The following is a 13,186-nucleotide window of genomic DNA, read 5'->3' as shown; positions in this document are numbered from 1 at the left end:
ACTGCAAATGTATACATTAAGATTTGAATTTTCTTCAAGCGATAATCACCTCTTTATTTTCTTTATTCTTTTCCGTTGCTTTTTTCTTGCATTGGAGTACCCACAAAACCAACAAGCATGTGTCACCCGATTGATACCAATTTTTTATTTATCTATATTATTATTCAGCTTATTTTTTGAATCCATGTTATGAATTAATTTTAAAATATGTTAAGGATAAATCTAAAATCAAAAATAAATTTAGAAATAAAAATCAAACACGATGGGTTTCCAAAATGGGATACTAAAATCTCCCAAATTTCCACTTTAGTATTTGAACCCTATTTTGGTTTCTTTAATATTTCTTTCAACCAGATCGTAAATATATTATTATTAATATTAGTGTTCAACACAGAAAAGTACAGGAGGAGAGGTGGGGGAGATAAGTGGGCTGGTTCACGTTCTATAAAAATTGACTTCTTGTGGGTCTGGTTTTGATGTGATGAAAAGACATTTCATGGCAGCTACAGTTGTTTTTTTTTTATTGTCAAATACGTAATCTCATTTTGGCTTATGGGAATTTTCTTGAAATGTCAATTATTTTTTTTTCAAATAATCCATTCAAAGATCTCGAACAAATGTACAATCAGTACAATATATATATTATTTGTTGACTCTTCCTTCCATTAGAGTTTTAGAATATCAACTCATGTGTCTCCATGTTCACACCAACAGTACTGGGTTATCCGAAGATTGGGTTTTTTCCAAATTATTATAAAAAAATAAAAAAACCAAAATATTATATATTTTTTTTATTTACTAAAATATACAAAAAAAAGGGAGGCTGATGGTGCCATTCTCATTGGCGGCACTAATGGTTCCATTCCCACTGGCGGCATAGGATTAAAATGTAATAATCTAAAGTTTCAAGGGCTTGATGTGAAAATTTACCGCACTAAAGTTAAAATGTGGCTAATTGCCTTCTAAGCCCTCCTTATTTATTATTTTCTTTTTATTCCCCTTCAACTCACTTTTTTATTTAATAAACAAGCCCTCAACCTATTTTTGTAGTTAAATAAGCTCTTAATCTATGATTTTACTCATAAAAGTACTTTATTTTATTATTAAAGTAAATATATTTTATGTTTATGTGAATTTGATGAGAATAATTTATTAAATAAAAAATTTATGTTTATCAAAGGCTTATAGCTATAATAGTCCCTTAAGAAAAACCAAAAAAGTTACTAAGCCCTTGACTTAATTTGAACCCAATGAGCCCTTATCATTAACTCGAAAATTAATTAAGCTCTTACATTAATAATTTTCACATTTCGTTACATTAACCATTAAAATCAATTAATGAGACCAATTAGATGATGAAATATGATAGGTTGTGATTTAATCTTTCATATATCCGATAAAAATCATAAAATATCTATCTATAATATATATAAAAGCACGAGTCTTGAAAAACTTTTGAACTGACAAAAATCATTTATTGTTAATTATATTACTAAACTACATTAGAATAACAATTTATTAATATTATTATATAATAATAAAAAGTAAGATTAATTAAAATAATAATATATTAATGTGAAATTAATTAATTTGGTCATATATTATAAAGGCTCTACTTAAAAAAATATATATTATTAATTAATAAAACTATAAATCTATAAAATCATTGAATATGATTGGATGAATTTAAAATAATAAGAATTCAAGTTTTTAATTAAATAAAATATTTTTATATATAAATACTCTTTATAAATTTAAAAATAATTATAATTTAATAGAAGTTGTGAGAATTATATATTTCAAAATAATTATAATTTAAACTGCAATTATTATTAAAAATATTGTGCTAATTTTAAAATAGAATTGTTATTTAAATAGAACTCTAAACATAAAATATAGGAAAAAGACAAAAAAATTGCGATAATTATAATTATAATTTATTGTTATTGGTTAAAAATTTGAATACTACTTTTATTAAAGTAAAGTAGAGTTATTACTTAATTAGAATTTTAAGTATCTTAATTATCACTTAACTAATATTAGATTTAAATAAAAAATTAATAGAAATACCAGGCATGCTTTAGTGAAAACCAAAAGTAATAATAAAGCTGATCACCCATAAATGTAACCCAAATAGAAAAAAAATTATAATTATAAACTATTCTCATCAAGTTTAGTAAATTTTTTATTTAATAAATTATTCTCTTCAAATTCACATAAACATAAAATATATTTACTTTAATAATAAAATAAAGGGCCTTTATGAGTAAAAATCATAGATTAAGAGCTTATTTAACTACAAAAATAGGTTGAGGGCTTGTTTATTAAATAAAAAAGTGAGTTGAAGGGGAATAAAAAGAAAATAATAAATAAGGAGGGCTTAGAAGGCAATTAGGCATATTTCAACTTTAGTGCGCCCCACACGCACAGCGGCAGCAATTAACTTTCAAAATTTAAAATGGTAAATTTTCACATCAGGTCCTTGAAACTTTAGATCATTACATTTTAGTCCTCTGCCGCCAATGGAAATGGCACCATTGGTGCCGCCAATGAGAATGGCACCATCAGCCTCCTTTTTTTTTTTGGCATATTTTGGTAAATAAAAAAAATATAATATTTTGGTATTTTTTTATTTTTTTATAATAATTTGGTAAAAAACCCCTAAGATTATATTCTGCAAGCAATGTAAATTAGTATTTTATTTTAGTAAAAATAATTGTCATTACATCACAGATTGGGTTGACGGCTCAACACTATATTTTGATTTATAAATTAATTAAAATTTTGACTGTAGTATTTTATCACAATGTCTATTTGTGTAAGTTGCGAAAAACTTAGTAATTTTAAAAATTTAATCGTATAGGGTATATTTTGTTAATTTTAAAATATTATCGTATATGTAATATCGAGTTAACTTATTATTTTCATGTAATACTCACAAAAGATTATATTTTATATTAGTTAATAGAGTTAATAACTATTATTTAAGTCAAAATTAAAATTTTAAATTTCAATAAGTATGGAGTCTAAATGTGATCAATTTGGAGGATAGTGACTAAGTCCAATACTCCATAACTTATATGATAGTTAATGATAGAGCTCGCCTATTATATTTAACTATTACTGATTGAGTCGAAATTTCAAAATTTTAAAATTACATAAACTGAAATTGACCTTAATTGAATAGAATATTATTTCAGCACACATACACGTTAATCTAGGTCTGCTTGATAAAATATTGAAAAATTTAATCAGCTGAAAATTAATGTTTTCAATAACTTAATTATTTAATCACATTTGATAACCTACAATGGGAACTATTTGATAGAATTTTTCTATAAAAAAGTAAAAATAATTAGTAAATACTTATCACTTAATATAGAATAAATTGAATTGCTTATTTTATTTTATTTAAGATTATATTAACTTTTATCAAACAATATAATTATATTTAATATTTAATTTTAAGTAATATATAAAATAAATTTTATAACTTAAATTCAACACTTAACGGATTGAGTCAATCCTTTAAGAAAAATAAAATAATGTATTTATTCCTTTAAATGTTTCATATATATATTTGAATCATAGTCAAAGTTTAATGTGTATAATTACATCAAATCAAAGTTCATATATCATGCGTATTAAATCGGGGTTTATGTGTAGTTTTGATATTGATCCATTTTCTATATGAATCTTACAAATAAGAATATTTGTTTAGCTGCAGATGTTGGATTCAGTGATAAAAGTTTAATTAGGGGAAGTCAAAAATTTTTTGAGGGTTGAAATTAAGTTATATATTTTGTGAGAGATAAAATGTAATTTCACCACTTTAATAACTTATATCTTTATAATTTTAAAAGATAAAATAAAAAATTTATCATTTTTTGGGTCAAAGTGCAATTACTTAAAATTTTATAAACTTTAAAACACCAAAAGTGAGATTTCATTTTTGAGGGTGGGGTACTGGATATGAGGGCAAGCAGGCGAACGAGACCTTATCGGCCCCCTTGACGACACCCTTGAGTTTAATGTTCTTTAAGTAAAATTTTAAGTTTAGTTTTGTAGACAGAGAATAAAGTGTTGAGAGAGTTTACTTCTATTTAAAAGCCCGACCCGTCTTGGTTCTAAATGTAATCTTAACCTAATGAAACTACTAAACACCAAAGGATCTCATACTAAAAAGAAAGAAAGAAAGTAACACTATGCATATATATTGATCATTTGTAGGAAAGTATATAATTATTTTGATCGAATACGTTGCCTTAAAAATGATTTTCTAAGTGATTCGCACTAAGATATATGATGGTACCAAATGTTCTTACTGAAAAGTTAAGAAATTGAGGCAGATTAACCTTTTGAAAATTTCTAGGGAGATGAAGATATATTAGGGATAATGATATGATGCATTCGAGAAAACAATACAACGTTGGTACTTTCGAGTCAGGTTCAAAGGGTCTTAATAAAATGATTAAGTTGGTCTATTTTTGATTTGTTAAGTATTAAAAGAGATGGAAGATGGAGGATGGAGGTTAACACAGTGTAGAAAGTGGCTTAGAGGAAGAGAGGAGTATGAAGCATGCAAGTTCAAAATTATGTAAGTGGCGAACACTCGTGCCCTAGAGGATATGAGCAAGCAATTGGTAAAACTATGTAAGTGATTGGTACAAAATTTCATTATTTTTTAGTAACATGTATATCATTTATACAAAGATTCACATGAAGTGAATTGAAAAAAATCAAAGAGATTATTTGAGAAAATCGAAATAAACAAGTACCATCAAGATTCTTGAATTCAGTTCACATGATAGCTCTACTCAACAATTTCGGAGCCGAATTCAAGTTTTCTCGAACCAAACCCGAATATCATGCAAATACAACTTCTTACACCATGCATTCTAGTTTTTGTTGCATCTTACAAGAAAACGTGGTTCAATCGCGCTTACGCATTATCCTCTAAATTAAAGGTTTGGAGGAGTTATAAATAGTAGTAGAAATTATATAAAAAAATTATCTTATAAACTTACATATCCCAAGAGGCTAAGCTCATACTGATTTTTGTAAAAGTTTATGTTTCTTCTTTCGCTAACAACCTCTAGCAATATAACTCCAAAATTGAATGCATCTGATAATTTCTCTAAAAATTGTCCTTGCATTACATACTTAGGAGACGTATAACCACGCTATTTTAACATTAAAAACAACATCAATTACAACCCTAATTTAAACTTGTTCACGAGCCAATTCAAATTTAAATTAAATAATAAAAGTATAAAATAATATATTCTTTAGTGTTTTATTTTCTAAATATAGTAAAATGACATCATAAATCAAATTAAGCCAAACTCAATTTATGTAACACCCCTAACCCGTATCTATTACCAGAATAGGGTTATAGAATATTACCAGAGCTTACAAATTAATTTATAGACATTTCATTTCATTAAGCATTCATATTTAAAACCAATCAAAATCAAAACATTAATGAGCTAACGTTGGCCAATTTAACTTATACATGCCATTATAACCAGAATCAAAACATCCAAAATTACCGATAAAATTAATGGATAGTGTGATAAGCATTCATACATCCATTCAATGCATTATTCCCCTAACATGCACAAACTTAACATTCAAGTTAGTCCAATAATTTCCATGTATCAATAATATATCCTATGATTGATGAGCTCATCAATACCACGATTTCCATTCCCTTGTTTTTTTTTTTCATATTTATCCCGTTGAATTTCTAGGAATTTCGATGGATTTTCAGGGGTACACTTTAGTGTACAAATCTGGGTCCGTCAATTCATATTCATGTGCGCACATTTCCATTTCAGAGAGCACATTCCTGCGGACCTCATACTTACAGCGAGATTACCAGTCCAGGCTAAATCCCCTGTAATATAAACTCATAGAGTATTGTCGGGATTGCCAGTCTAGGCTAAATCCCCTGCAATGACAATTACTCTAATGAGCTTGGATCTGAATTACCAGTCCAGGCTAAATTCAGACCCTAATTCGGATTACTCGTCCGGGATAAATCCATTTTCCACATATTCTTCGGGAGGGCTATATCAGGATAGGATCACTCGTCTGGGCTAGATCTTTTTTACCGTCAATTCTTTTTCAAAGATCCATCTAATTTTCCTTCCATTCAACCGGGATTTCTTCCCCTTTTTATCAAATATATCAATGTTTCATCAATTTTCATACAATGAACATTCAAATCATATTCACATCAATAACATACATCTGAAGCATTTAAGAATATAATTAAAGTTACACGAACTTACCAAACTAAATTGCAGAAATGCCAAAATTTAGGGACATTTTGGTAATTTTCTATTTTCCTCGAGTTTCCACCCAATCTTGATCTAAATTAATATTTCGTTCAATTTATTAATTTAAATAATAAAACAATTCATTTCATGCAATTTGGTCACTTTTTGACATTTTTTTACAAATTTACCTTTAAAATATTACTTTTATTCAATTTAGTCCCTGACATTAGAGGTGCTCACCCTGCCCGACGGCCCGCCCGAAATATGGGAGGGTTTGGGAAAAAATATAAGCCCGAAATATGGGCTTGGGCAAAAAAATGAGGTCCGTTTAGAAAACGGGTCGGGCCTCGGGCACAACTTTTTTGGCCCAGGCCCAGCCCGAATATAATAAATATATATTTTTATTTTTTAATTTTAAAATATTTTTAAATACTTTTTTTTTTAAAATTTTTTATTTTTAAAATAAATTTTTGGTATTTATTTAAATAGTGGGCCAGACGGGGCCGGGCTCAGGCTTAGGATTTTTTTCTGGGCCGGGCCTGGACAAAAATTCAGGCCCATATTTCGGGCTGGGCCAGGCCCGCACCTAGGACACGGGCCGAAATTTTTTCCCGGCCCGGCCCATGAGCACCTCTACCTGAAACTAAAACATGCAAATTAGCCATTTTTAATGAAAACTCATGCTAGTTGAAGAATTATATATTTTTCTCCTCCTCTCCATTCCACATCCTTAGTATATACATAATACCACTATTTACTTGTTTACTCATAACAAGCTGTTCACTTGAGTCATGATCACTAAATTAATTATATCTTAAGCTACAGAGCTCCGAATTGAGATCCGTTAATTTTATATGAAACTAGACTCACTTATCTTATTGCCATAAAATTTTAAGAATATTTTATTTATCCAATAAGTACATTTTATTCTTTAAATTCATCCCTATTCTGCTGTCTTACAGTTTCAACCATTCTTTACTAAAATTAATTATCTCCTCGTGCGGGATTCGGATGATGTTACTGTTTGTTTCTATTGAAATTAGACTCATTAAGGATTTAATAATATAAATTTAAGCCCCTAATTAATTTTCTCCAATTTTTTTATGATTTTTCAAAGTTAAAACAGGGAACCCAAATCATTCTAACCTTATCTCACAAAATTTATTATATCTCAAAATTTAAAATTCCATTACTTACAGTTTCTTCTATGAGAAACTAGACTCAATAAAATTTAGTTTCATATTTTTTCATCCTCTAATTAAATTTATTAGATTTTTGATGAATTTTCAAATTCAGACTCTCTGCTTTGTCTCAAAACTGTTTTAGTGTAAAATATTGATAACTAAATTTATAACACCTTCCTTTCCTTTCTCTTCAATATTTTCCATCACTTCCTCTTATTTCCTTTACTAAGATAACAAGAATATAAAACCTTATATAATGAAACTCTACATTAACATTAATTTCCTACTTTTCAATAATATCAAACTCAAAAATATATTGAAATCTTGATGTTCTTATCTTGTGCTATTGATTTCAATCTTTAACTTAATTTTCTTTCTCCTCCAGCTTCTATTTCTTGAATCTAACTTGATATTTTAGCTCCCCATTCTCTCCTTATTATTTTTCTCTCTTGGAAGCTATGGAAATTCTTTTGATTTCTAAGTAAAAATAGTGAATTTTTGGTGAAAGGACCAAATTGTAAAGAAAGCAAAACTTTCTTTCTTCTTTTCTCTTCTAACGTGAAATGCATGGAAAGATGATGATTCTTCATCTTTCCTTCCACATATATATATACTAAATAAAATAATAAAATAATAAAAAATATCATTTAAAAATTAAATTAAAATACTAATAAACTAATATTTATTTAATTAATCTAAAATATCTCCAACATCATCATTATTTTCTAGATTTCTCTTTCTTATTAATTGACCATTTTACCCTTTAGATCTTTTAAAATTTCAACCTTGAGTCATCACTTAATTTGGTAAAATTATGATTTGGTCCTCATAATTCTTCACCTATTCAATTTGGTCCCAATTCATCCATTTTACTTAGTTTCTAGATTATTTCACCCTTAAAATATTTATACTATTGGCCCTTCAATTTTTATATTTACACTTTAACCCCTTAAATTTTGAGTATTTACTCTTGGGCAACAAAATTTTTCTCACTTTTGCAATTTAATCCTTTCTTGAATTAATATATCATAATATACTTTCCAATGTTGACATAACTCAAAATTACCCTTTTATCACTTTATTTTCTTATTTTACTATATCAAGAATATTATCTTACTTTCTTACTGTAGTAATTTTCGGGGTATTACAATTTAGGTCTAGACAAGTATTCTTTTTAAGCATCGTACCTAACTTGACGATAGACATATATCTATACCATATTTTATACCAAAAAAAAAAAAAACTAACTTCCAACAACCCTTTTAGTGTTGGCTTAATTTTCATTACCTCCAAAAATCTTGGCCATCCCAAAATCCAAAATTTTTGGGTTTAATTCTTTGTCGAGTAAAATATTATTTACTTTTAAATCTCTATGTATAATCCTTAGTCTTGAATCTCTATGAAGATAAAGCAATCCTTGCTTAATCCCTTTAATAATGTTGAAGCGTTTTCTCCAATCCAAAACATCTTGTTTAGCTGGATCGATTACAAAAATTAAACAATAAAACCTCAAGATTTATAGTTAATCCCTATAATAATGGATCTAAACTACAACCATTGTTGTATTTTCTACTATATTGTATTCATTGTGATTGTAGATGAAATTGATGTTATGTCGACCAATTGAAATAAATATTCAACAATGAAGAGAGTCAAAACATTACGTTGCTACGATTCGAATATCGAAATATAATTACATCAGACATGTTCATGGACGAAGCCATGACCTATTTTTCATATCCTCTTGCACAAATTTGCATTAAATCAATTAGGCGACCAATTTTTTTCTTAAAAAAACTTAGAATTATACTTTTATATTTTATAATTACTAACTTTTAATGTCACATGTGTCATTTTAATATTTAATTAATTTTTAAATATTATATTTTTAAAATTAAATTATAAAAACAACCATCCAAATTATTAGTGTGTTTCATTTGTCACCCGTGTTTAAATTTTTTTATTTTAGTTACTAACATTATTAAAATTTAATATTTTAGTCACTCTTCGCTAAATCACTAATGGTGACCTTTTTTCTGTTGGCATAATAACAATTTTAACCCTCCAGTGTTTACAAAATCTATCAATTTAGTCCTAAATCTAAAAAATTGAACAAATTTAACCCTCAACTTTACACATTTTGTCAATTTAATTTTGATTTTTAAAATTATAAAACTTAAAAAAATAAAAAAGAATTAGAAGTTCATTTTTCGATAAAAATACATAAGATTTTCCTTACATAACAATTTTTCGATAGAAAATTATGTTTATTCATTTTGAAAACTTTTCAAGAAATTTATATCCAAGATCTAACATATATGGATTACACCAACCAAGTCAAATGAGTCGGACTTATCAGATTAAGCAGATGGGGTAGTCAAGAACAAATTTAAGTTGTAAAGAGAAGGAAAACGGCAGAAGTTCAAGTATTGGATTGAGAGATAAGGAGCTCAATTCTCCTTAAGTAACAAAAACAAGCTCAAGTCTTGTGGATTAAGAAAATAGTTTTAGGAGATCTTTACCCCTCGTTTAGGGTACAACTTAATTGGACTCTAGATTAAGTCGAATACCAAATAATCTCAAAAAAAAAAAAAAAGAACTAAAAAAGGATTAGAACAAGTTACTAACCAAAGAGAAAAACGTCCAAACTTTTGTTGGGCATATATTCGTAGACAAGCATATTCTCTTCTCCTTCAACACAACAGCCAAGCAATCTAACCAGATTTCGATGTTGAAGCTTAGAGATCACCACCACTTCATTCATAAATATTTCTTCCAATCATTTCCCCGAAGCTTTCGATAATCTCTTTTACTGCTATTTCCTTTTCATCATGTAATGTTCCCTGCACACAAAATTCAACTCACAAGACTTAATAGAAAAAAAGGAAAATGTCATTTCGTTGACACTAGATTTGCTGAAAATCGCCATTATTTATTACCTTGTAAACTGGACCGAAACCACCCTGCCCTAGCTTTTTTGTGTGACTGAAGTTGTTTGTCGCGGTGGCAAGTTCTTCGAAATTGAATACTGGCAGCTACTGTAGTTTAACTCCAATTGAATTTTCTCCTATATTTTCACTACAAAATTGGTGTTTGATCTATTTTTGTTTTTTATTCCTGCCTGATTGCCTGAGATAAGATGAATGTAGTTAGAATCGTATTGGTGAATGTACTCTTTTGTCTTGATATTCGTGTATATATATTTATAGTTTAATTTTTAATTTCTTAATAAATTATAAATACATTTAAATATTTTTCATATGTATTACCTTTATGTTTAGCTATCCTACATCATAAGAAGAGTGCAGAAATTGTAATAACTACTATGCCCGCAATTACTGTTGAAATAACAATGACCTTAGTATGTTTCCCTTTATCTGCAAATCCAGAAACATGGTTAATAAAACATCAACACCAAAAAAGCAGATATTGACGCAATTTATCAAACACACGGTCGACATTAAGAAAATTTACCGCGTTCCGAAGATGGCAGACGAATGTAAAGATCGACTCCGCTAGTGGAGAAATATCAATAAAATCTCCACTCCAAAACATGCAACCAATGCCATCATCATACGCATAAGCCACGCACGAACAATTCTTCATGCACTGATCTTTGCACTCGCCGTTACTGATGACGGGTGCGGAGATGCCGGCACTTTCATATTCTTCATGTCCAAAAACCCATCATCATCTTGGCCTGCTCCACTGCCATTGTTGTTATCTCTTTGGCAGTGCAAAGGGGTAGTCCTAAAACATCCACTACTCCAATTACCTCTACTCCATTCCTCTATATTCCTAGGCTTAAACCTCTTTAAGCAACTGCAAATGGGTTGTTTCGATGAATCGCATATTCCAAATGCTCCACAGTATCCATAAACATCACAATCTGTTTGATAACTAGAGTACTTGTTTATCCAGTTCCCTTTCCCAGCATCCCATCTCCGTTCAATGAATTTTCCTTGAGAATCTAATTCACCGTATATCAACATAGAGTCAGTATAAAATTAATAAGTCATATAGTAAGGTTATTGTGGGTTATCTGCAACAACAACAAACCCTTGAAGATAAGAGGTGTACATATTTATTAAGCCAATAAAGGTATACCCATTCCATGGGCCGGTCCGAAAATAGAGCTGGTTTTTCTTCCGAATGATGCCCTCTGGGATGTTGAAAGGTTCAAAACCAAGAGAAAAGTTACCATCAGATGGATCATCAATGCTTTTCCATGATTTCAGCTCCACTTTACGACCCTTTTTAACATCAGTGCTGATCTTCATAGTTTCAATGAAGGCATTAAAAGGATATTTAAAACTCTCCCATAAGCTGCTTGCTCCATCATCACCATTACTGAGGACGAGGTTTCCAGAGTCTAAAAGCTGGACAATTAGGAACTGTATTGGTAACATTCAATGACCAAAGAATTTCAGCTTTTCCATTGGAAACAACAAGGTTGCCGTCATCTGATATGGTGAGAATCCCAGAAGAGTCTTTGAGAGGCCTGTTTCTATCTGCTACCCATACAACAGTTTGTACGGGGATTTGGTTGTAGAGTATCCCTACATAACGATTGCTGGAGTTAGCCAAGCTGAAGAATCCCAATCGGAAAACACCATTCTGGGAGATTATAACATCAGGGTCTTTGATGGATTTTGATGGTGTTATGTGTCTAAAGCAGTGGCAAATAGTAAGTAAAAGCAAGATATTAAAGCTAGTAAAACGGAGCAGTTAATAGTTTTTCCCATGATCTCTTCCCAGTACTTGGAAGTAACCTATGATTTATAAATGATATTTGGAATCTTCAAAGTCTGATTTTGATATTATGTAATGATATTTCAAAGGCAGCTGCAAATGTTTACACCAATCCCATATGCAAGCAAAAGTCGACAGAAAAAGAAAGAACATACAAAGGTGACTAGCGCTTTTAGAAACTTCTAATCTTGATGTCAACATTTGCGGCTGTCATAAACATTTCTATCTTATTTTATTAATGGTTTGTTCTACCGACATTTTTTTAATATATACTTTGGTTTTATTTATTTCAATAATGCAAAGAATAAAATAAAACAACATTTAACATATTTTGGTTAAGATGTCTCATTCCGACTTCTGATGTACTTCAAGTCCAAGAACAAATGCAGGCTTTAGGATTAGTTTTAAGTTGAAGTAATTCTGGGTTAGTTTAAACTTTTTGGGGTCAAGCTATCTTGAATTTAGGATATTTCAAGTTATGTATTCGACTTATTTTAAGTTTGAATTATTTCAAGTTTGAATCATTTGAGTTTAGATCATACTTGAATTTGAGTTGATCTAGTTTGAATTATTGTGTTTACGTTATGTCCGGTTAAAATTTAGAATTTGGGACAAAATTAATTTTAATTTTAATCCAATTTAATTCGTGTTAGGTTGATTGTATTTTGTCTACTTGAGTTATTAAAATTATGTTAATTTGTGTTGTTATAGGCCTCGGTAAGATGCTTGATTAAGTAAAACCATGACTAAGTTATTCTTGCATTACAATTGTAAGGTAACTAATGAATTAATTATTTAAACGGATTGAAATTGTAAGTAATTGACACGATACTTAATCAGTGCATGTTTATTCATCTAAGGTAGCTGAGGGTTAAATTAGCAACAGTATCTAACGATACATTAGCCTTGTATAACTTGCAAGATTATTGTGATTAAACTGTTTCAAGGTAGAAATACATTGTTACC

General features: G+C 29.1%; 1 pseudogene; it reads right to left on the bottom strand.

Annotated features, from left to right (window-relative positions):
• Positions 1-5,015: 5,015 nt before the first annotated feature.
• On the bottom strand, positions 5,016-12,338 carry LOC128039841 (G-type lectin S-receptor-like serine/threonine-protein kinase At1g11330; annotated as a pseudogene).
• Between the last annotated feature and the right edge of the window lie 848 nt (positions 12,339-13,186).

Source organism: Gossypium raimondii, chromosome 1 (genome assembly GCF_025698545.1).
Source record: "Gossypium raimondii isolate GPD5lz chromosome 1, ASM2569854v1, whole genome shotgun sequence".
Lineage (NCBI taxonomy): Eukaryota > Viridiplantae > Streptophyta > Magnoliopsida > Malvales > Malvaceae > Gossypium > Gossypium raimondii.
This window is presented reverse-complemented; position numbering and strand designations above follow the sequence as displayed.